Below are 24,629 nucleotides of genomic sequence, written 5' to 3'. Positions count from 1 at the left end.
ATGTGAATGTAATATTTTCTACTCTATTTGCTTGGGCAGATAAGGCAGGAGGAGAGGGAGCAGGAGGAAGAGGGCAGAGAGTGGGTGGCAACAGCAGAAACTCAGGGATATATTTCAAAATAGCACATCTACCTCTCTCATTTCTTTCTCGATTCATGGTTTGGCTTTAAGACATTCCATAATTTTAATTCTAATTTTTGGTAGCTTGCAATGCTTATATTTATAGCTAAATTAATGTAATGTGGAACTATGGGAACTCAGGACTCCCAAAGGAAAAATAATTAATTTTGCTACAGAGTAATGTTTTAGATTTATCTTTCCATTTGCGTGAAATTTACATCATATTGCCACTTGTGAGGACAAGATAGCTTCCCTGCGATTCTAGCTCACTTGAAATCAATGTTTAAATCTGCTAAGGCTGTGACATTAAAGCCATTGGCACAGGTGACATTATGAGGGGGGTTTGCCTTTGCTAGGCCCTTTCTGTAGTCAAGGGGTTTAAAATTTTGGTTTGTCTTAAGTTGAACTAATAGTAAAAGAAAAAAAAACTAATTGTAATTATATGAGTATAGTAAAAATCATTGATTACATATGAGAGAAAAATATATTATCTTCTTTACATGTCTTGAATATTACCTGTAAAGACACAGATGAACTACAAGTATTAAAACACATTTTATTCTCCAAAAAGTTTGTTTTTATTAGTAGCTATAGATAACTAATCTGCAAAAGATAAAGGAATGAGAGAAAAATCATTAAATGTGTGTTACTGATCATATTTTAGATGAATAACGACCTAAAAGTATTAATTGTTGATTTTTAAATAAAATTATCATACCCAGAATATAAAACAGAAGAAAGGCAGGATCTGTAGGTTATATAGAAAAAAATTAATGTTATACAAATAAATATGGTGCTCTTTTAAGTTTTAATATAAACTATTAAAGTTCTAAACTCTTTGGTTTGAATATTTTCCAAGTTTTAAAAAGCATATTTTCCATAATTAATACTGGAGCGAATATCATATCTTCAATGAACCACGCTCAAACCTGTTCTGAGCTTTGTAGATGGAGAGGAAAGAGAAAATTTATAATATTTGCTTTTATATTTGCTAGAACAGGATGTTATTCTCAGAGCAAGTTGCCAATATGCTTTCTACATTCTTACAGAAACCGCTGGTTTAAAATAAGTTTAATATTTGTATGTGTGCAAAACCACTACTGTTTTAAAAGTATTTATGTATGTAGGTGCAATAACATATACATTCATTTTAGAATGGGTGAAGATAAAATTCAAGCAAAAGCATTGATATTTGAAAAATAATTATGCTCATTTTATCTATTTCCCTAAAAAAAAGGAGCAATACATGAGCAGCCAGTTAATGCTATCATATCTTTTAAAAATAGTTGTTGCTATAATAAAAGCTTAATTTACATATTACAATAAATGTCTCACTCGATTTTTAAAATAAAGAAGTTACTGATTCCATAGGATAATATTGGATATTGCCTACGATTGCCACATATTGTCTACTGCAAACTATTTTGATAGTTGGAAGCTAGAACACGTATAACTGCAATGTGTCTATACCTACAGATAATATCTCTCTCTCATACACACATGCACACACGCACACCCCTGTCACCTATTTATCTATCCTGTAGCAAGTCATAACACTTTTTTACTTACTGGTAGATTAATGTTATTAAACAGAAATCACAACAACGATAAAAGCACCTGCACCATGACACATACTTACTGAATTTACCAAAGGGAGGAAAACATTATTAAGGCTTCCACGCAAGGACACAGAGGAGTTTTGTCATTTTATACAAATCAAGGACATTTTCTCCACTTTTGAGGAAGGAAAGAGTGTTGGCAGGTGACAGACAGGGCGGTGTATGTTTTGCCAACGGCCGACACAGGGAACAGATACAATGAGGCCCTGAATGATACCTCTGGTGCCTTCCTTCCTTTTACAGTCTTTCAGGAAGGGCTGTGGACAGCTAATTCCTACTGCGATGATTCAGGGCCAGTGTCTAAAAAGTACAGCTTTCAATAAGTTCGGATCATTCCTGCTTCATCTTCGACTTCGTTAGAGAAAGAGGATCCTGTAGAAAATTTCAGTGGACACGTTCCCCAGTGATAACATGAACAGGTTTTATAATGACCATTAAGTCTAATAAGCATTATTTAAAAAATAGTTTAACCCTTAATAAATGTTAAAAGAGTGAAGTTTTTTCTGTAATCCATTTTTAGATGGTTTTCATATAAGTAAATGCTCATTTGGTTACCTAAAATTACATCAAACAGTTCTTGAGATGAATTGAGTGTCATGAAATGCAGGGGCTATAATTGAAAATCAGTTATCGATCCTCTTTCCAATGCAGTGCCTAACAAATCATAGATGCTCACAGTTCTTGAGTGGATTGGTGGGTGGGTGAATGATTCCAAATACTAAGTAAGACAGAAAGCTATTCAAATCATGACATTTAAATCCAAATTTGCTGAAAATATGAACCAGACAAAGGATGTTCTGTTTCAAAAACTAATTAATGCACATTTCCATTAAATGGAGAACTGTGGGAATGCATTTAAAATGTGCTTTACATCCTCAAAATTTGATATGCATTAAGCAATTGTCAGAGACACATTCATTACATATTGGGAGATAGCTGAAGTTTAAAACTTGCTGTGGCTTTACCAGTTAGAACAAACTACCTGGAAATCAAGGGCATTGCTGGATTCTAGTATTTCAAAATACCAGTGAGAAGTACCCCAAATCCATCATCACCCTGAACTTTGGAATGGCTCCCCTCCAAATGCATTTCCCTAGGAATTGCAACATGATTCTGCATTTAGGAGAAGATTCAAATTGAAGTGTGGAGTCCAAGAATTTCTTGAATTGAGGAACCCTTATCCAAACTTCCCTACTTCCCTAACTTCTGAAATCATTCAGAGAATACCTGAGCTAAGAGTATCACTTGAGAGATGTTGTCATTACTGGTTCTCTCACAAAGATGCTCCCACCCTGGCTCTGCGCTGTCATTCAGACTGACCTTCACTTACAGAGACTGAGGCTCCAATGTAGGCAAGACCAATGGTTAATCCCTCAGGCCCATTCATGTCTCCGCACGGGAAACCTTGCTCAATGAGAGTCAGCGCCACGTGGAGAAGGAGAAATTTTCGTGATGTATTCACGGAGCGAGAACAGCTCCAGTTCCTAACTTGTAAAATAAATGCAAAAGCGGAACTTGAATTAGGTTTGTGGAAGATGAAGACCTGGGAGGAAAAGAGAGACGAAGAAATCAAATCGTTTTTTCACATACTGAAACCAGAGCCTAGTCACAATGGCCTCCTTATGCACCAGATAGGACAAGGCACGTGTCCTGGCCGTTTTGGGCACCGGGTCCCTGAGCCGTCAATCACGACCCCAGATACCAATTAGAAGAGGCCCGGTGAGGTGTACCCGCCTGAGGGCCCCTGAAAACCCCAGGTGGGAAACATTTTTGGTACAAAGAGAAAGCCCTGTGAATGTGTTTCTAAGTGACTCCGAAAAGGAGACCTAGTGCTCTTTCTGCTTGGGCTTCCCACATCCCTTGAGATACCCTTCGTGACTGAGCAGAGAATTAGAAGCTGGAAATCATTTCCAAACAAACATTCCACCTGCTGGCAGATAACTGTTAGCTTCACTGGGCCGGTGCATTTCAAATGAAAAGTTTATAGTATGAAAATAAAGTGAAATGACTTCTACAGTTCTTTGCAGGAGCTGGGACACAATCTGTATCAGGAGATAAAAAGAAATGGAAAACAGTAAACAAACTGTACGCTAATTTAAACCGCAATGATAATGCACGTGCTCCTCTCTACCGCCTCACATGAAAACTATTGGAAATGGACTTAGAAGAGCATGTGCATTTAAAAGCAAGAACAATTTATAAATGTTTGCATGCCGCTAACAGGAGAGGTATTGACCTTAATCGTTGAAAATATAATTAACAGGCTTTGGTATGATATTAAAGTTAGGGTCAGCATTACAGTTAGGGTGCAGAATTCAGAGCCAGGGAAAAAACCCTTCGTGTTAAAGACTTTAAATGTAAGACACCGATTATTTGCAAATGTACCTTTCCCATCCTAAGAGTGATGAAACATTTTCGTTGGTAGTTGCAATACATTTAGACTTAATAGTTTTGAGTGCCGATTTTGTCTCTCTCCATCGGGGAATTACATTGTTATTTCTTAGCCCTTCTTTGATTTATTTTAAAGGCTGAGATCACGGCCGAGGAAATATTCATGCATATAAACCACTTTCTCTAATGCAACCCATCCTGAAATTTTGACAGCACGCCTTGTAACTCACTGTCGCCTGCACTCGGCAGAGCACTCACGCTTCAGCACCTGTCCTCGGGCTTGCTTTGGTCGTTATCCGTGGAAACGTTCGCCAGGACGAAGCAAGGACGTCCTCCTCTGGCTCTGCTGCACGGGGCTCATTTTGTAGCACAGGAGATGGCGTGTTTCTAGATGAGCCCTGGGCCATAGTTTTCTCCATGAATCACAGTGATGGTAAAAGTCGACCTATTTATACTCCTGTGGCCTTGCGCTTATGTTTTTAATTTTTTAATCTGTGAAGTGGATCAATTATAAGCACAATATGGGGCCTCTTCTTGCTTCTTAAGTCAAACTGGTGAGACAGGTATATAAGTTAGATGCTTCGTATTACCCTTAACTTTGTAATGACAGTCACAGGTTTCCCAGGTTTTGTATATTGAGCGTGGTTTTCATAGCTTTCTACTTAGGAAATAATGTTACTTTAAGAGTTAAGACGAAAATATTAATAAGATTAATTACGGATCTCATTTCTGATTTTCATGCAATGTTTTCTCTTAATTATAAAAAAATGCATTGAAGGAGCTCTTTGTAATGTTTTGTCATAATTATCTAAGTTCCCTGATATGTTACATCAGCAAGAACATAGAGCTGAAATATAAAGTTTATTCTCCATAACTGTACTAACAAGACTTTATAAATATCTGGCCCTGATATACATGCAATACTATGGATCTTGAGACAAAAAGGCTGTTAATAATGAGGCTTCCAATCACATACAGTTTTGATTTGGGGGCTACAATAAAAATCAAAGATTCTCTGAGAAATATTTCTGGTTTGTGACAATAACCAAGTTTTCTCTCCATGAAAAGATGAGCTAACCCATGAATGGGTATATGTTGTATAACCAGGTCGACTAGATCTGCTATCTTCTTAGTCTTTTTTTAACTTTATGAAGGTATAATTGCCACATCAAAATTGTGCAATTTAATAAATATGTCTAGATGAATTTGGACACATGAATACACCTGTGAGACCATCACCATAGCCAAGGGACTGAACTTCTCTATCAGCTCCAAAAATTTCCTTGTGTTCTTGTGTGGTTTTCGCTGTTGTTTTTTCTTTTTCTTTGGCAAGAACACTTAACATGAGATCCTAATCTATCTTAAAGTGCACAATATCTATTTTTAAGCTCACAAAATGTAAGGGTATTGTTAATTATAGGTACCACATGGTACAGCAGATCCCTAGAACTTATTCCATTTGCATGATAGGAACTCTATATTCATTGAAACACATCTCCCTATCCACCCCCCACATCCCCACGACTGGCAACCGCCATTCTATTCTCTGGTTCTGAGTCTGCAGTGACCTCGTCTAAACGGAAGTATGCAGCACTTGTCTCTCGGTGACTGACTTCTTTCCCTTAGCATACTTTCTGAAAGGTTCAGCCGTGTGGTTGCAACTGGCAGAATCCCTTGTCCTTTAAAGCTAAATGGCGTCCCATTGTCTATATGCACCACATTTTCTTTATTCATTCTTCCGCAGTGTGAACTCCCTGAACCCCACTATCAAGCCTCTCTACTGGGCTTCCAGAAAGTCATGCAGTGATATTGACAAGTCCTCATGTCATGAGTTAAGTCTCATTGTAACCTAAAAGCGCTCAAAGTGGGTACTTCTAGGCTGCTGTAGCGAACGCAAGTTGCCTCAAACATAAGGAAGCAGAACATGGTTTCTAGCTCACACCGGGTCTGTCTCCATCAGACCTCAGCTGACGTTACGTCCCCATGTTTCATTCACTCCAGAATCCAGCCTGAAAGAGCAGACTCTGGCCGGAAGAGAGGACAAAAATAAAGATGGCCACGCTCACGCCAACCCTTACGGCTTCTGCTCAGAAGTGACACCGTCGCATTGCTCCTGGTGCCTGACACTCCTAGGGCAGTGTGACCTTCACTTCCCGGAAAGGCAACACTTACTGGTAAGAAATAATACAATTTAATATAAACATATATCAGCACAACCTACATGATATTTCATGGATAAGCCTTCAGAAAGGAAATGCAGATCTGCTTTTCAGGCCTTGACTCCCTGCTCCTCAAAACTTCCCAGTCTTTATTCTTTTCCAGGTTCCAGAAGATTCCTGCAGGTCTTTGGGACATATGTCTAGATTCTGTGCTCTCTAATGGCAGCTGTGTTTAGCTGGCATGATGTGGTTGATATGTGCATGGGCTCTGGAGCTACATGCCTGAGGGCACCTACCAGCTTTGCACTAAACAGTTGGGTCCCTGCTCAAGTGAAGTCATGCCTATTTCATAGAATTGTTCTGAGAATCAAACAGACGAGCTTGGGAAGTATTTAGAGTCCCTGGTATCTATTAAATGTTCTTTAGGATCATATATGTAAGGTTTTAAATCTTTGGTTAGTACAGATATGAATCATATGAACATCTGTGTTTTTAACAAATGAATAGCCATAGATCTGTGAATTTGAAGATATTAGGTGTGCTTAATAGACCAAAGGTTGATTCATACTATAACCTTTTGAAAAGTACTTTCTCTTCCTCAATATTGTAACGTGAAGATTTTTGTTTGTTTCTAGCTTTTGTTTTTGGGGGCAGCGAAGTGTGTGGCTGTGTGATGATACTGATGGGCACACTATACACTGTGACATGTTCGGTGAAGTCTGAATTCTTCTGCCTCCATGTTGAGCAATGACACTTTCCTAAAAGCATTTTAGTATTAAGAAAATAACACTAATAATGAAAAATAATAATGACAGGTAACATTGCTTATAATGCACTAAGGAGTTCATTGTACAACCTTCTATAGTCAGGAAACAATTACGTCTTTATTTCTAAATGGTCACATCCCTGTTTTACAGGTGAGAATGCTAAGATTTAGAAAACAGAACCCTTTGTCCAACTAACAGAGCGATGGGGCAGGAGAGGACGTATCCCAGATGGGGTGACCGGGGGCCCTGCTCTGTTCACTACTTTTATGTTTGGACATAATTTTATCATAGCTGAGTTAATACTGTAAAAATTCAAGACTGAAACACAAAACAAATAAATGCCTCTGAAGCTAACACATCGAATTGTATACTTAACATGGGTTAATTAATTGTATGTAAATTTAAAAAGTGACTTTTTAAAGGTAAATTCATATCATTTTTTACACAAAGATGGCACATTTGAAAACTTACATGTGCTATTAGTCTGAAATAAAATGCAGATATTCATAAAATTTTTTTGGCAATTTTAGTAATGGCCAAGCCTGGCAGGAATCTCAGCCAGCTTGACATAAGAAATAGCTAATATCAAATGACATATATATATATATATATATATGCTGCCCCTAAGAGCAGGGGACAATCGACCTAGTGAGGATTAGAGTCATATAACTTTACATATTAGCAAAACTTACGGAATCTATGCTTCTATTGGTCAGTTTAGGATTAGGTCCATAAATGAAGTGTCAGTTAGACTGGTTTTTATTTTATATTAATTTTTATGTGCCATCTCAAAACGAGTGACCAAGACCTTGGAAAACAAATCAGGGCATTAACTCTGCTGACACCCTGACACACCCACTCGGGACTGAAACTTTCCCCGTGGGAACCATACCGGGCGCCTCCAACCCAGATTCCAACAGCAACCGCGGTGCCCACTGTAGGCTTCTCATCCGGAAGTTTTTGAAGAAGCAGATTCTTGCTCAGAGTTCAATGAAGTGAAATGCATGCTGCTCCCTGAAATGCAGTTTCAGCCTGAACCCCCGAATTTCTGTCCTGTCCTCCATCCCTCTGAGCTCCACTTACAGTCTCAAGGGAAGGTTTTATTTCCACATTTCAACTTAATGAAATCAACAAAAAAGGTTAGTTGAGGATGATTCAACTCAAACTGTAAAATGCAAACTGTGTACAGTTTTTTAATTTCGGTGATTGTGCAGGCGATAGTCCATGATTGGCCATGTATGGTGTTTGGATAATTTCCGATTTTTATTTTATAGAACTTAATTTTTTTACAAGGCTCCAGCTGTTTGAGGCCATTCCCATGGGTCTCCTTTGTTTTGGATCTTCTTCTCTTATTTTCCACGATAAGTGAAATGTTGAGGAAGGTGGGTGACCTTGTTTTCTTTCTCATAGACCGAGTCGGTCATTGGTATTCATCCCAGGGCATCCTTAGTTCTTTAGAGGAGGGTGAATGGTTTTCTCCAGGTCTCAGCTACCTGCTTGCTGTCTTATCAGTGAAAACCAGGAAATCTCTCTGGCTTGGTTGCCTCGTCCTGCGATGCTCTGCCTCTAAGCTTTCTCCCCGTGAAGCCCAGCTGTTCCCACGTTCTGTTTGCACTGCGGGACAGCAGAGAGTTTTTTGTTGACTCCTTTGTTCAGAAGAAAAACTTTCCAATTGAGCGTGTCCTTCAAAAGGCTGCCCCTCCCTCCAGGTAGCTCATATTTATAGCATGACACCCCCCAATGTAATGTTAAATGCACCGCTGAAGTGCTCTTCATTTCACATTTGTAGCATATTTTAAAGTCATCTTATATGTCTATTTAAATGACGGTGGCATTAAGCAGGAGTGACTTTTTTCTCGGATTACTTACCTCCAAATTAATGAATGCTTGTACACTTTATTTTACATTTAATTTTTACTGTATCTTCTTAGAATTTGTGCTGAGTATCTCAAATGTTACTGGTTTCCCAAATATCTCACCCCTTTTTACCCTTGTTTCATAATTTTATCATTCTGCATGAATTTATAACATTTCACAATATTTAAATGATCAAACCTCTAATAACTGTATTCTACAATGAATATATTCATTCTATTCAAAATAGTGTATTAGTAATGAACAATTTCTTACTTTCAACTCTATTTACAATCTCAAAAATATTATAGGATTTGTTACTAAATACATAGACTTGTATGCTCTCAGAATCATTCATTTAAGATTTAATCTACAGCCTTTTTTTAGTGAGCTATCAGATCCAAACATGCAATCAGATATAAGAAGTATAGGGTAATATCAGCTATAGTAGAAGTAAACTCTGGTAAATGAATAATAGTATAAAGTAGATAGAGAGTCTTTGAAATTAATATAAATAGTGATAATTTTAGCTAGACAAAAGTCTCTTATTAATTATGAAGATCTATAAATATGGTAATATTATTTTAAACGGACTTAATGTATAAAACTCTGTCCCAACCCTTATTCTTTTATTAATTTTCCTTCATATACTCAGGATTACTAACATATTTTGAAGCGTCATTTATACTTCATTGCTCATAAAATGCAAGTGTTTGGTTTACCATCCTTTCCTCACTGATTTGGAACAAAGTAAGTAAATTACATTGGGCATTAAGTACATAGCTGTGATTCTGAATATTAATGTAAACTTAAAAGTTTCCAGAAAGATCAGGTATAAGGCCCAGATTCCCCTCTCACTGTTCTTTTCAAACATTGTGTTGCAAGTTATTGCTAATGCAGTAAGGCAAGAAAAGATATAAAGGGTATACAGGTTAAAACAAAAGATATAAAACTGTCTTTCTCTGCAGATGATATGATTGTTTATATAACATATCAACTAAAAAACTCTTGTAACTAAAAATATTAGGGCAAGATTAAAGGATACAGGATTAATATACAAAAGTCAGGTGTTTGCCTATATACCAACAATGAACAAATACAATTAGAATGTAAAAATATAATACTATTTATGTTATTCCCCCTCAAAAATAAATACTTAAGTATAAATACAAACCTTTTCAAAAACTCTGATGATCATAATCACCTTTTCTATTTGGCATGATACTGGATGTCATGGCCAAAACAAGAAGTCAAGGAAAAGCAATAAAAAAGAATACTTTGTGAACATCGATATAATTGAATATTACACTAAAATAATAATGAAGTACTGATATATATACAGTAACATGGCTAAATCTCAGTGACAAAATAGTGAGTTGGAGAAGTCATGAATGATATAGAAGATTCATTATTATTTTATTAACATGATTGTTCAAGAACAAGGGATTTGCTCCATAACAGTATGTATTGAATAGCCTATATATTTCAAGGGAGGCATTCATTGGGAGAGCAAAAATCAGCCTTTTGTAGTGATGGTCATGTGCTGTATAGTCACCGTTTTGCTGGTTATATGGCTAAATTTAAATGTAGAATATGTAAAAGTTTTCTCTACTAAATGCATATTTATATGTTTGTCTGCTCCATTCAGGTTTTGCATGGATGTCTCCTAACAATAGCATGTCTTTTCAAATACTTTAAGTTTTATAGTGACAATGGCATGGTCTCCCTTAAGGAGAATGGGAGATAGGAGCATGGGGTCGGGTAGAAAAAACTAGGACCATATCTAGTGGTTTGGGGTCACAGTAGGACTTAATAAATTGTTATTGACACAATACGACACCATGGTTAACGTTTTCCAGTGCGATCTTCAATTTTTCACTTTAAAAAACATTTAATTGGGTAGATGGGACTCACTCATGCCCCTTAATTTTATTAGGTACCCAGGCTAATTATTTCACAGTCTCATCTAGAGATGTTTTATAGATGTATCATTTATATACCAAGAAATATTTATTCTGTATCTTATGACTGAAGACTCCTAAGACTGTATAAGGTATTTGCATGGTTACTTTAAAAGGCAAAATGGAGAGTTAAGTAAGATGAAGTACTCTTCTGGAACAGATTCCTTCTCGCAGCTACATCATGATGAGAGCTTTTGCCCCCTAGTATTTTGTTGTAAGCATTGCTGACAACAGAAAATAAGAAAACACATTTCTCCTTCAGAACAGTTTTGTGTGGAGAGTCGCGCAGGGGAATTGAGATCTACTTTGGATAGATTTTCCAGCTCATCTTTTATAGGATATTTTTACAGCATATTTTTACAAAATATCCAAGAGGCTTAGTAAAGCAACAAATAAGTAGACTGTTATCATTCCAGACGATAAATCTTAGACAAATTAAACTTCCTACCTTTTGGACTGCTTTTATTATTATGCAGCACTCGGAGCTTTATAAACACAAACACACCCCTGCACATGAGTACTGTTTTGAGTAGCATTGCAAAGTTAGTTTGTGTGATTTCTTTCCTGTTATATAAACAGCATAGATCTAGACCATTTTGATTATTTAAATCCAATGTACACATTAATTTAAATCCGATCTAACCAGCAAGAGAGAAGATCATTGTCAGCATGCTAGCTTTGGGTAGCCGCAAGGCTGGTGAGGCAGAGCCAGGAACTATACCATGGAACGCAAAACATCTATTACAGTTCTGTTACGCCAAGACAGATGTATTTTAGGCCAAAGGAGAGCATAAAACGCCCGCTGGCCCTTCTGAATCACAATGAGCATGCTTCAGAGCTCTGGAAAGTCTTAAGGGGCTCACGTGGACGACCCGGTGAGTCCGGGCTGCGCGTCTGAATTGCACCTGTACCTGGTAATTGCTCTGTGCTGCCTGGAGGCCCCGCCTCGTTTCTATTTTTAGAGAACATTGTTCCAGCCAGTGAAGGTATGTTTTGGACGGTGTGTTTCATTTCCTACATACGTTATTCTCAAATTTAATGGCCCACAGATGGTACCACAGGAATAAAAGCATGGCTTGACCTGATTGGAAACATGAATTCTTAATTTTGTCAGTGTCTGGCAAACTACTGGCCAAGAAGTGCATAGCCATAAAATACTAAGTATTACATTCTCAGATACATAAAAGATGTTATAACCATGTCTATAGATAATTGGCAGATAAATACAAGAATGAACTATTCTCAATTTTAAAAATCTTCATAATATCTACTTAGATTATTTTTATCTAATATTTATTTAAATATGCTTACATATGAATTAAACACAGACTTGCTCATGGTTTTGTACATAAAAGAGGTGAATCTACTTTTCAGAGGTAAGCAAGAAGAAAATTAAAAAGTAAATCCAAGCTCATAGATTTCTTTCCTCTGGTGTATGTCAACTAGATTCTATGAACATCTTTCATTTCCTTTCATTCCACAAATATTTACATGCTTATCTTGAATTTAAATATTGACATTTGCTGAAGTATAAAATATAAAATTGTGTGAAATGCCATCGAAGTTATTGCAATTATATTAATTATATTCTGAAATATTAGTTACATGATAACATTCTGCATAATTTTCTGCTAAAATACTGGAATGTGTACAAGTAATAGCAAGTATGAAATTACATTAATCAACTACTTCATTAACTGATAAGTATAATAAACTTTTAAATCTGATAATAATGTAAATAAAAATTTAAAGACCATCATACTTTAATATCATACATTTTTGGTTTTATATTCTTGAGAATATAATTTTATCTCAAATATTAAAAAAAATAAGAATATAAATAAAATATATTAGAAGGGACTGCTAGGTCTTATTTGTCACAAAATAATATTTAATATTTCTGTTGAAAAAGAGGTGGACTATTCTGTTCTTAATCTCATAGATTTAGACCATTAGAGAAGGAAACTTTCTATGCACATTGAGACACATATTGGATTGTGATTAACATTCTGTCCATGGGCCCCGTGCTATAAATGCCACTGCTTTCTGCAAGAGTGGCTTCTAATCCTACGAGGGAGATACCAGAGTCACATCTAATAGAAAGGGTCAAACTTTCCTCCTTCCTTGCTCTAGGGACGCTGTATGTGTATCTAAGAGAATATCCATGTGCACAATGACATGAATTAAAGTTGACCAAACTGATAATTCTCAACCTTTTTCTTTTCATTGTAAACTTTTGAGTGAAAAATTTTAAAAAGGTTTAATGAACAGAAATCTGATGATAGTCTCTCAATTAATATCAGAAGTTAAACCTCTTACAGATACAGGGCTGATGCAATTTGATTTTGTGAATTTATTAAGTACAAATGTTCAGTTGATCACGGATAAGAATCATATATTTTGAATTAATTTTTATTCTCTTTTCTGTCTTCTATGTATAATCAAAAGTAGTAGTTATCTTAACACTAACAATGAGATCTATGGACCAATCTCCACTCCCTGATTCTGTTGGGCTCTGTTTATTCCCGTGAGTAGGAAGTGAGATACAGTCCTAAATTTAATCCGAGTGCTTTTGTAGCCATGGGTAAGCTAGATCACCAGAAGGTTCAATATGAAAATTTATTAAATTATTCCCAATATTAGACAGAAATATTTTCTGAATGCTACCTTTCTGGCAAGGTTTCTAGTTTGAATGAGTCCAGTTGTGCCGATTCCTCTACCAAGAAGATATGAATCAAATGCTCCCTTCTGGCTGATGTTTGCTCAGGAAAAATTATGGGGAGAGATTGAACTTAGGCTATAGATGCTGAAAATTCAAATATTAAAAAAGCAAAGGAGCTTTAACTTTGGGATCCCATGTGTCAAGCATCACTGCCCCTTCTGGAAAGAGTTCAGCTATCAAGAACAAGAGTCCTGAATAGCAGGGGCCATCACAGGACAATGTCTGGTCTGATACCTGAGACTTCTGGGTGCTGATTCCTACTGAATTAGAAAGCATACCCAATACCCGTTCTGAATAAGACTCCCATTTTATTAAGAATTTCAGTAAAAGATGATAGAGAAGGTAATAATACATCCCTGATTGCATGATTAGATGAAAATGTAAGCAATGAAATGGTATACAAAACTGAAGGCACTTTATAACGCAACACACACACGTGTATATATACCATATATATGTGTGTGTGTATAAATTTATTGCATTGCAAATTTATATTCATAGTTGGTTAAAAATAGAATTTTTGAAAATGGTATTCGAAAACTTAAACCACTTGGAAATAGCAAGTAAATGCTTTTATTTAGGAAACAATGTAATAGCAAGGTGATTTAACAATTTATATGTTAAAAATAAACTCACACAGAAAAAAGAATATAGTAGTGAACCATTTTCTAAGTGAAACACCTCAAGCAGAAACCATCCAGGATGGAAGGGCGCTTCAGTGAGTTGTTGATAGTGTCGTGAGAGGTGCACTCCCCAGAGACCCAGGCTCTACAATTCTAGGTCCCCTCTCCCTACACAGTCACCCCTGGTACATTATGCTCGGTTCCATTTACTGGGCTTCACACTTGTTCTCCTGCTGTCCCTGGAAAAAAAGTCTTCTTTCTTTTAATCGTTACATTTCTGAGTTCAGAGAGCCACAGATTCATTTTTTCCTGTCCGAAGCCTGCACACATTTTCTCTTTGGAAATAAGTGACCGTTATTCAGAGGAAAATCCAATCTGATTTTGCATTTGCTGAAGAATCGGGAAGTGCTAGCTGACAAGTGGTTGAAACTAGGGGTCTGGAGGACCCGTCTGGAAAAGCATATTTGGGGGGCATGATCTTGAAATCATCCGCACGGCTACATTTCCTCTGGGCAGTAGCGTTGGAGAGTGTATAGCTAAATAACCAAGGAAGGCCTGGGACAGAGCCCTAAAGGATGCCCACGGAAGGCACGAGAAGGAACAGGAGCCTGCGAGGACCGCGGAAATGACAGCGGCAGGAAGAACAGGAGAGCGCGTTATCAAAATGAAAGGGAAGAGGAAGCCAGAGGAACCGACCTTGTCACTGCTTAGGAGCGTGAAGAACCCTGGCGACTGCTGCACCAGGGACAAACCAGGTGGAAATACCAGTGACGCGAACAGCACCCTCAGGGAAGAGGCAGAGGGCAGAGCGGAGCCTGCAGCCAGCGGAGACGGAGACCCACGCGTGGAGCGCAGCGTCCTGTTTCTGTCTGTTCCGAGAACTGCATCGTAAGGGGCGTTTAGGGGCTCGGGCACATCCACAGTGACAGTGACCCGGAGCGTGAAACACTCTCTGTCCGAAAGAACATGGGAGAAGAAACGGAGGCTCGTTTGGTTCGAGGGGAGAAAAGCCGTGGGAGATGATCAGTAGTTACAGTTACGGGACCGCGTTTGCAGGGCTTGAAGAGCTGGGCGTGTTTACAGTATCTCCAGGAGAAACGGAGAGAACGATTATTTTGAAATTAAAGACACATAGTTGACGGATTAAAAAAGCTTGTAACAAAGACAAAGTAGAATGTTTACATTCGTTTCTCATTTCAATGGGCAAAACGGGTACAAGCATAAGGAAAATAGTACATTTGGTTCTCACAAGTAGGTTAGTGAACACGTCACATAATTGTTCGTGTGTGCGCGCGTGTGTGTGTTTGTGGTGATAACACTTAAGCTCTGCTCTCTTGGCAACATTCATGTATATACTACAGCATTGTTAATTTTTGTCAGCATGCTGTGCATGAGATTATTTTGTGACATATATATATAAAATCATTATGTTGTACACCTTAAATTTATGTATGTTACATGTCAATTATATCTCAATGAAACTAGAAAATAATAGTACCTTTGGAAGTTTACACAGGAATACTCAAAGACAGTAGGGATTCTTCTGTGTATTCTTTACTCTCTTCTGCATTTCTGGTAATGAAAAAAGTTGCTGTCCTATGCAGAGGAGATTAACATTTGTCAAGCGTAAACATCCATGGTATAAAGACTGCATATTACACCTGTAAACATTGTCATGAAATAGAGACAGTTTGGTTTATAAAAGGTTTCATGTTTATTGGCTTTCTGAGAATGTTGAGTTTAATGTACATCGACAGACCCTGGTTGTGTCCATGTGCCTGAGCACATGTATGTTGATAAGATAGTGTCTGTATCTTTACTATATGTCTTATACCTTTATTATATTGTTATACATAAACAGTCTGTTATCTTCAAGAAAGTTCCCTAGACAAACACCTAAATTAAAGAGTATAATGCAGTGCTTGTTAACATATAAATAAAAGAATACAGGTGTTTTATTACCTGTAGGGTTATGGATGTTTCTAAACAATGAAAGGTCCATTAATTTTCCTAGACAGGAATAAAGGAAGGGGTGTGTTGATTTGGAAGGGATCAGAAAGAAAGTGGTATTTGAACTATAAGTTAAAATGATGGAGGAACTGTTTGGAAATGAAATATGAGCATGAGCAAAGACAATATTATACAAATATAGTGTACTTAAAGAATCCAAAGTAACTTGGAATGTGAAGAGCAAAAGATATGACTAGGAAGGCTGGTATAATGAAGCTGCAAGCAGGGGCCAGGGGATGCCACATTGTGAAGCAAGAGATGTCCTGTAGGCTGGTCTTTCAAGTATGAATCTTAGAGAAATATGAATTTTAAAAATAAATGGTTAATTATAATAAAAAGTAATACTATGGACATTCTCAGTAACAGATTTTGGGAAAGTAATGTCTATACATAAAATATATACCTAACATTAAATAAATTCCTTATTGGATCCCAAATTATTACAAATACTGCAGTTAAGAACCAGCAAAGTAACCTGTACCTTTTTCAGTTGGTTTCAGTGTTGGAATTACTTTGCAGTAGTTTTATAAGGTTTGTTTTTTTCTTAAGAAAGCATGGATGGGAAGAGCAATGTAGGACAACACCATCTGAAACTGACATTTGTCACTAAGAAGAAACACAAATGACTCACCAAAATAAATACAGTGTGTCATTCATCAGGGGTACAGTAATCGTATTCCTGACTTACAGCCAAAGTCAGAAGATTGTAAGTGTCTCATACAGGTGTTAACTTGTAAATTGAGGTCAGACTTATGGATTATTTAAGTAGATGAAATGTAAACTTATTAAATATGTTAATGATGTTTAAATTAATATAAAATACAAAAATTAATTATGAAATATTAAGTTTTGTCAACCCAGATTTTTTTCAGCATAAACAAACATGTCATTTTCAATAGATAATATTCTTATATATTGTTCAGGCCCTTAAATGTAGAACAGAATCAGCACAGTTTAATAGTATACATATAATATAATATAAATTATAACTAGAAAAAGTCTGTAAACATTTTAATGTGTAAAATAATGTACATGGATTCTATTTAACTATATAAATATGAATATTTCAAATTAAATTACCTATAGCTAACTTCCAGCTTAATCAAATCATCTTATTATGTGGTTGGAAAGAAAGGTAATTACTTTCTTGAAATTTATGTAGAAAAATTAGTTATTTTGAGCTTATATAAACTTTGACTTTTAAATACGTAATTTTATACACTGTGAATGGATTATTTTATAAATAATCAAAAAAAGTACAGATATGAATATTCAAATAAGGGGAAAATAACCTGGAGTGACCAGCATTAAATATTAACACTTAAGTGCAGATGCCCATTGAGAACCATTTCTGAGATAATAACTTGAGAGAGACTTCTAAGTATATTTCTGACTGCTCAAAATCTGATCTGGTTTGACTACTGCTTAAAAATAACACTCCCACAGTATATTCATTTTATTTCTGGATAATTATCTAACTCCTCTCTCCTCCTCAAGGCAAATGACTAAAATATCTGAATCAAAAAATATTCTATCTTTAAATCTCTAGATTGCTGATGTCCAGATAATATATAGATTCTTGAATTAGTCTGCCTTGCTCCTGTGAAATTAAATGATTAGTCTACAGGCTCAAGAAATCGGTTCAAGGTCTTTTGTGAATTTTTATGAAAGACTAAAGATAATGGAAGTATTTTGTTAGTTTAAAATCGAAGGCAACTTTTAAAGGTGCTTTCTCTTTGAAGCATACTTTGTGAAAAATTTCGCCATCGCTTTAAAAATATTCTCTAAGAATCATTGTGCTTCCTTTATTTTTTTATATCTCAACTCTATGGATGCAAATGTATCTACTTGTGTAAATTTTTTCCAGCTGGAACAAATAAATATGATAATTATGAAATAATTATGTTATTGTTGATAACATGTTTATTTAATTACCAGAGATATTATTTAAATAGCTTACTAAGTTGCAGTTTCAGTAATTTTTTTTTTTTTTTGTCTATACCATTGATTTATCATTAAGGAAAATTTCCACCTTCCAGCAAACTGCATGGCTCAGCATCATTTACATGTGTACATACTTGTATTAAATTTATTCCCAAATTGTTGCCTCTAGAAATTTGTAGCCCAATAAGCATTTGCCACAAACACATAAAGATTGTATGACAAATATGGTAAACAATGTGAATATAAATGATTAATGTACTTTAAAATAAATAAATTGAACACAAAGTGTTCAGTTATTTTAGATATTGAATCTGTAAATGTCATAGTATTTTTAAGCAAGCATTACAGTGTTTCCATGTTTGACAATGACATGCTAATACATGCTTTGCACTCAAATTGCATTTAGACTAAGTGAATGTGTACATTTTTTTTAAAAAGTGAATTCTTTTAACAAAGTTGGGCACATATTTTTCTTGCAAAAATCCAGAGCAAAACACCCTCCCTATTCAAATCTGAGTTTCATGAGCATCATGAAATGGAAAATTTAATCCACAAAGCAGTGAAAAATATTATTCCAAAACATCTACTTTAAAAAAAATTTTTTTTTTTGGCATTAGCATTCCTTTCCTGTGTGCTGGCACCTGAAAGCCCGGAGGGTGCCAAGGCCTCATTGCCTGAACACATGCTGTTTGGGCCGCTGAGAAGAATATAAAGCAACGGATCTTGGGGGAAAATCCAGTCTCTGTCCAGCTGTAAGAAAGGCAATAACATGAAAGGTCTTGTCCAGGTAAATGATCCAAACTCCGGCTTCAGGATGAGACAGCTCATTTTTAAAATGATCTCATCTCCTGTTGATTGAATGCCTTTGTTACAGAAATTTTTATCAACACTTCCAGAAAACACAGAATTTACAGTAAAGAAAAATTGGAAGCTGACTGACGTTATGCTGTAAGGCTTCCCATTTACCTGACTAAATATGATAATAAAGCATGCAAAAAAAAAATAGAATAAAAAAACTAAAAAGAAAACCTTCCATAACAAATGTCCAAATTACTTTAAAATAATATGGAAGAAAGTCTGGGCTTTTAACAAATAACTGTTTTCATATTAAGTTTTTTTTCCAGACCTTAGGATAGATAAGTTCTTATTTCAATTCGTGAAGAATTTTTAATCAAACTCTGAGAAAACAGTGCTTATGAGAGTGCCAAACTGTCATTCAGATCAACCCTCCTGATAGGGAGGAAACAAAGTCCCTACACAAACCAAATGAAATGTTACAGAAAAAGAAAAAAAGCAAAAGCAAAAAAACCCTGCGAAGCAATACAGTTGATGATATGGGGGGAGGGACCCCAGATCCAAGATGCAAGAAGGACCCAGCAGGGGAGTGCCGTCTTTGGTGCTGCTTTGTTCACGGCAGGATCTTGTTTATCCAAGGAAGGCAGAAGGAAGGCTGAAAAAGCTGAGCGGAGTACCCGGCCATCATCTCCTGTGTCTGCGGTGACAAAAAATCTGAATGCAGGACCCACCCAAGGAGAGAGAAGCCACCCTGTCCGCAGTGGCGTTCAGTGGGTGGGAGCATCGTCCCAGCCACCGCGAGGTCGCGGGTTTGATCCCCAGTCGGGGTGTCTTTCGGAGGCAACCAACTGATGTTTCTCTCTCACATCCATTTTTTTCTCTCTTTGTCCCCTGTCATCTCTCTCTCTAAAACCAATGAAAAAATATCCTCAGGTGAGGACAAACATTTTTTTTTTTTAAGTAAAGAAGAGAGAACTCTGTGAAATCCGCTAGGATTCAAGTTGGGATCTTGAAACCTGCACGTTAGGAAAAACCAAAAATAGCCTCCCAGAGAATGAGCTCATAAGAAAGTACAGGGAACCTGTGTACGCGGCTGATGACACCGCCTTGAAATTCGTCAAACCGCAACGTGGCAGAAGGAAAAGGAGCGCTGTAGCGATCGCCTGTGCAAGGTACACACGCCAGAGTCTCTCCTGTTCTTCCTGTCCAGGTGGTACCGCCTCGCGTCCTCAGACACAGAGTGGACGCGCAGTTAGGGAAATGGGAGCCCCTGAATGAAGGAACTGCCGCACCTGACCCTGTAGTTCTGCGCCTAAGGCTCTGTGCCTTAGGTACACCTGAGCAACTCACAGCAAAGATGTCCTATTTTTGCAGCTCAACTTTTCGTGAATCTGTTCTTGGCCACCTTGTTTACATCTTGGGGGCAAAGCAGTGACCTTCTCTGTAGGTTACAAAGAAAGTTCTCGAAGGCCACGAGGAAACTTTGTCTTCTTGCTCCATCGCTGAGACAGGTCCTTTTATACAAACGACATCAATGCTAACAAACTAGAATCCTGGACCTCCGACTTAAGAAGCAGCGATTAAGATAACAGTGGAAAACCGTGGACAGTGATTTGGTCTATTAGACCTGCTGGGTTTAGTCAGTTGATTACCAAGGACTGAAGCACCCTGGTTAGAAAAGGAAACTGTGTTTCTGTTTCTGATCCAAGGTACCCAGGTGCACTGCGGTGAAGCCATAGCGGCTTCAGGCCTCGCGGGGCTGGGTCCTGGCAAGCGTATAAAGCAATAGCCGGGATTTATTTTGACTTCAGAATGTGGAAAGTATGCCATGGAAGGTTCTTTCTTGTTAAGATTAATAGGAGGAAACACTTCTTTTTTCCCAGAAGCAGGAGTGACTCGACTTAATCATACCAGAGACCTTTAATGCCTATAACAGGCCGTGTCTCTCCTCGCCTCCTTGTTTGCCCCTTGGTTCTGAAAGATGATGACAATGTTAAAATTCTCCACTAGACCCTCTCACGGTCTATAAATGAGATCTTCATTTAAATGTATTTTCTTCCTTTGAAGTCTAAAAATGAAAGCGTGGAATCTGTATATCAATATTACCCTTTAGAAGTAAATACTTTCTCCTGGAAGCGGTTTAAATATTGCATCATTAATTTTAAAAAGCATTAGCATCCTGTCATTTTCTACACCTTGTTCACTCTAACTTCTCATTTTGCCCTTAGGTTATCCAGCTTTGTGCAAATAGGAACAAGTCACATATTGATATTTTCCATCTTTTTGAGTATAAAAGTCCACAGGAATGTATGGCATTTTCTTCCATGTATTACTGTTCTAACAGCTCTTTTTCATGGTAAAATTTTTTTAAAAAGTCTTGCTATATGTAACATGGTTCGATGCATTTATATCATGTATGCCATTACTTATTCTCATTTTTAGCTAATAGTGAAATTTAATAGTTTCTATTTTATCCCATTCCTAGCCACACTCTCTTTAACAGTGAAAATGTCTTTAATTTCTGGGAATAATCTTTGGGTAACCTAATACCCACTAGATAACAACACATACATGTGTGTGTGTGTGTGTGTCCTATTTTGGCCTGTGTGTCCCAGTTTTGTTTTTATGGCATCATTAGGCTTTAAAGAAAAAAAGTTTGTAAGATCATTGGAAAGTATGCTGGCATACTCTGTTTGGTGGAGTTGGCCCAGAGTAAATGCCGCATCACTTGGCAATAGCAAAGACTTTATTTAAGGGAAAACTGCAGGCTGTTGCTATTTAAAACAAAAAATTGAAGGTAAATCTTGGGGAGCAAAGGCAGAAAAAGCGTAGCCTTAATCACGTCCCTTGGTAGTTTTGTTCATTTAGCATTTCACGTTTTCTCCGCTTCCAAAAGGTGCCTTGTACTTAGATAATTGAGAAAATTAGTGTTTTTGTTTGGATATTTGTGTATTTTATTTATTAACTTTATTGGGGTGACATTGGTTAATAAAACTGCCTAGGTTTTAATTGTATAATTCTATGATATATCATCAGTATATTGTATTGTGTTTACTACCCCAAATCAAATCTTTTGACAAAAGTATTTCTACTCACGGAGCCAAAGAGTGATACATATTCATTCACATTTTCAACAGTCTGGCAATAAACATATGACATCATTTTTAAACCTCATGACCTTAGGGACAATTGAGAAAATAAAAATGTGAAAAGGCTAAAAATTGCAAGAAGCTAAAAGTCACTCTATTATAAAGAATGCAGATAGAACATTTCTATGGAATCTAAAATAGAAATTGCAATATTAGGTGCTAGAGCTGCCAGGAAAAAATACAGCAGAATGGGAGGCTTACACAACAAAAACCTGGCTTCTCTGGTATCGCCTCCTCCTCTCCTTCTTCTTCATTTTATTTATTTATTGATTGATTGTTTTTCTATTACAGTTGTCCCACTTTTTCCCCCATTGCTCCCCCCACCCAGCCCTCTCCTTCTCCTACAGTCAGTCCCCTCCTCTTTGTACATGTCCGTGGGTTATTTATACCAGTTCCTTTACTAAATCCTTCCCCTAGTTATCCCCCTCCTACTCTTTCCCCCCTCCCCCTGGTCACTATTAGTCTGCTCCTTGTTTCCATGCCTCTGGCTCAATTCTGCTCACTGGTTGGTGTCGTTCATTAGTGTCCTGCATTAGGTGATATCATATGGTATTTTTCTTTTGTTGCCGGGCTTATTTCACTAAGCATAATTCTCTCCAGATCCATCGATGTTGTCACAAATGGCAGGAGTTCCTTCTTTCTCTCTTCTGCATAGTATTCCATTGTGTAAATGTACCACAGTTTTTTGATCCACTCATCTACAGATGGGCACTGAGTCTGTTTCCAGCACTTGGCTATTGTAAACAGCGCTGCTATGAACATAGGGGTGCATAGGTTCTTTTGAACTGGGATTTCAGGATTCTTCAGGTATAATCCTAGCAGTGGGATCACTGGATCAAAAGGCAGTTCGGTTTTTAGTTTTTTGAGGAAATCCCACACTGTTTCCCACAGCGGCTGCACCAGTCTGTGTTCCCACCAACAGTGCACCAGGGTTCCCATTTCTCCGCATCCTCACCAGCACTTGTTGTTTGTTGATTGGTTGATGACGGCCATTCTGACAGGTGTGAGGTGGTATCTCATGGTGGTTTTATTTGCACCTCTCTGATGGCTAGTGCTGTGGAGCATTCTATGTCCTCCTTGGAGAAGTGTCCCTTCAGGTCCTCTGCCCATTTTTTAATTGGGCTGTCTGTCTTCTTGGTGTTGAGATGTGTAAGTTCTTTATATATTTTGGAGATCAGTCCCTTGTCTGAGGTATCACTGGTAAATATGTGTTCCCACATGGTTGGTTCCCTTTTCATCTTGCTGATGTTTTCTTTCGCTGAGCAGACTCTTTAGTTTGATGTAGTCCCATTTGTTTATTCTTTCCTTTATTTCTCTTGCCTTAAGAACTATATTGAAAAATATGCAATGCTTCACAAGTTTGTGTGTCAGCCTTGTGCAGGGGCCGTGTATATCTTTTCTGTATCATTCCAGTTTTAGTGCGTGTACTGCCAAAGCGAGTACTCCTCCTCTTCTTATAAGGACACCCGTTCTGTCACAGGAGGGCCCCACTCCTGGGACTTCCTTTAACCTTCATCGCCTCCTTAAAAGCCCCATCTTTTCAACATATGAATTCGGGGAGAGGGGCACAATTCAGTCCACACAGTTACTAAAACAAATCGGGATATTTTTCAAGGTTGTAGAAAAAAAGAAGAGAAAAGACAAGAAAAGAAAACTTTATTTGATTGACTCCTTTCAGCAAAAAGAAATCTACTTTATTTTTAATATCCAATTAATAAATCCCACCGTTTCTCAGAGGATCAGTGTTGTAGTGATGATCCAGCCTTGAAATGTTCTCATTCTCTGCATGAACAAATCTAATTTGAAAAGACATGTCATTGTTCTTTAAGTAAAAACAACTACTTTTTTAAAACATGAAGTAAAAGTAACAATTAAATTTGAGGTGGTCTCTTACAGGAGGCCGTCAGCAGTAAAATTAAATTTTGTGCATATAAATGTTTTACTTTCTTCAAGTTTCTTTTTCTTCCCCTGAGCCTGGAGGTCGTAGAATATTAATTCACAACAGCACTGGTTGACTGGCTTTTTGTTTTCAAATAAACCGCAGAAGGGAAAACAAATCAACAGCATATAGAATAGATTAAACCATAGAATTTTAAAAATTAAATTTCCAATTTAAAATTCTGATTTTCAGTGCAGAAATGCTGCTTGAAGTAAAATACCTCCATAGAAACACTGGAAGCCTTCCTGTCAAAGATCACATCAAATGTCCTGCTTCTCTCTTTGATTCCCAGCAAGACCAATTTTTTCTAAGATCAGAGAATTCAAGTTGTGCTAGACATCTGGTGATGAGCTAGCGCATAAATATAACTTGAGATCAAGAAGATATAGGCATATTCAGTGGCCTTTGTACCTCTTTAATCTCCTTTTCGAGTATGCTCTTTTTTCTTACTATGGTAATTTTATCTTCCCATAATTTCATAATATTTCTGCTGCAAAGGGAGGACACGGATAGAAATCTAAAACTTGCAGCCCCGTTGGACGCCCCCTAAGTGATCCAAGAGTATATTCTGGTTAG

General features: G+C 37.1%; 1 non-coding gene across 1 annotated transcript; it reads right to left on the bottom strand.

Moving 5' to 3' along the window:
* Nucleotides 1-23,450: 23,450 nt before the first annotated feature.
* LOC150002462 (U6 spliceosomal RNA) lies at nucleotides 23,451-23,557 on the bottom strand. The gene has a single exon (XR_016512815.1). It is a non-coding gene; the product is annotated as a U6 spliceosomal RNA (small nuclear RNA).
* Nucleotides 23,558-24,629: the final 1,072 nt, after the last annotated feature.

This window comes from Furipterus horrens, unplaced genomic scaffold, assembly GCF_987537825.1.
Source record: "Furipterus horrens unplaced genomic scaffold, mFurHor1.1.pri manual_scaffold_8, whole genome shotgun sequence".
In the NCBI taxonomy this organism is placed as follows: Eukaryota; Metazoa; Chordata; class Mammalia; order Chiroptera; family Furipteridae; genus Furipterus; species Furipterus horrens.
This window is presented reverse-complemented; position numbering and strand designations above follow the sequence as displayed.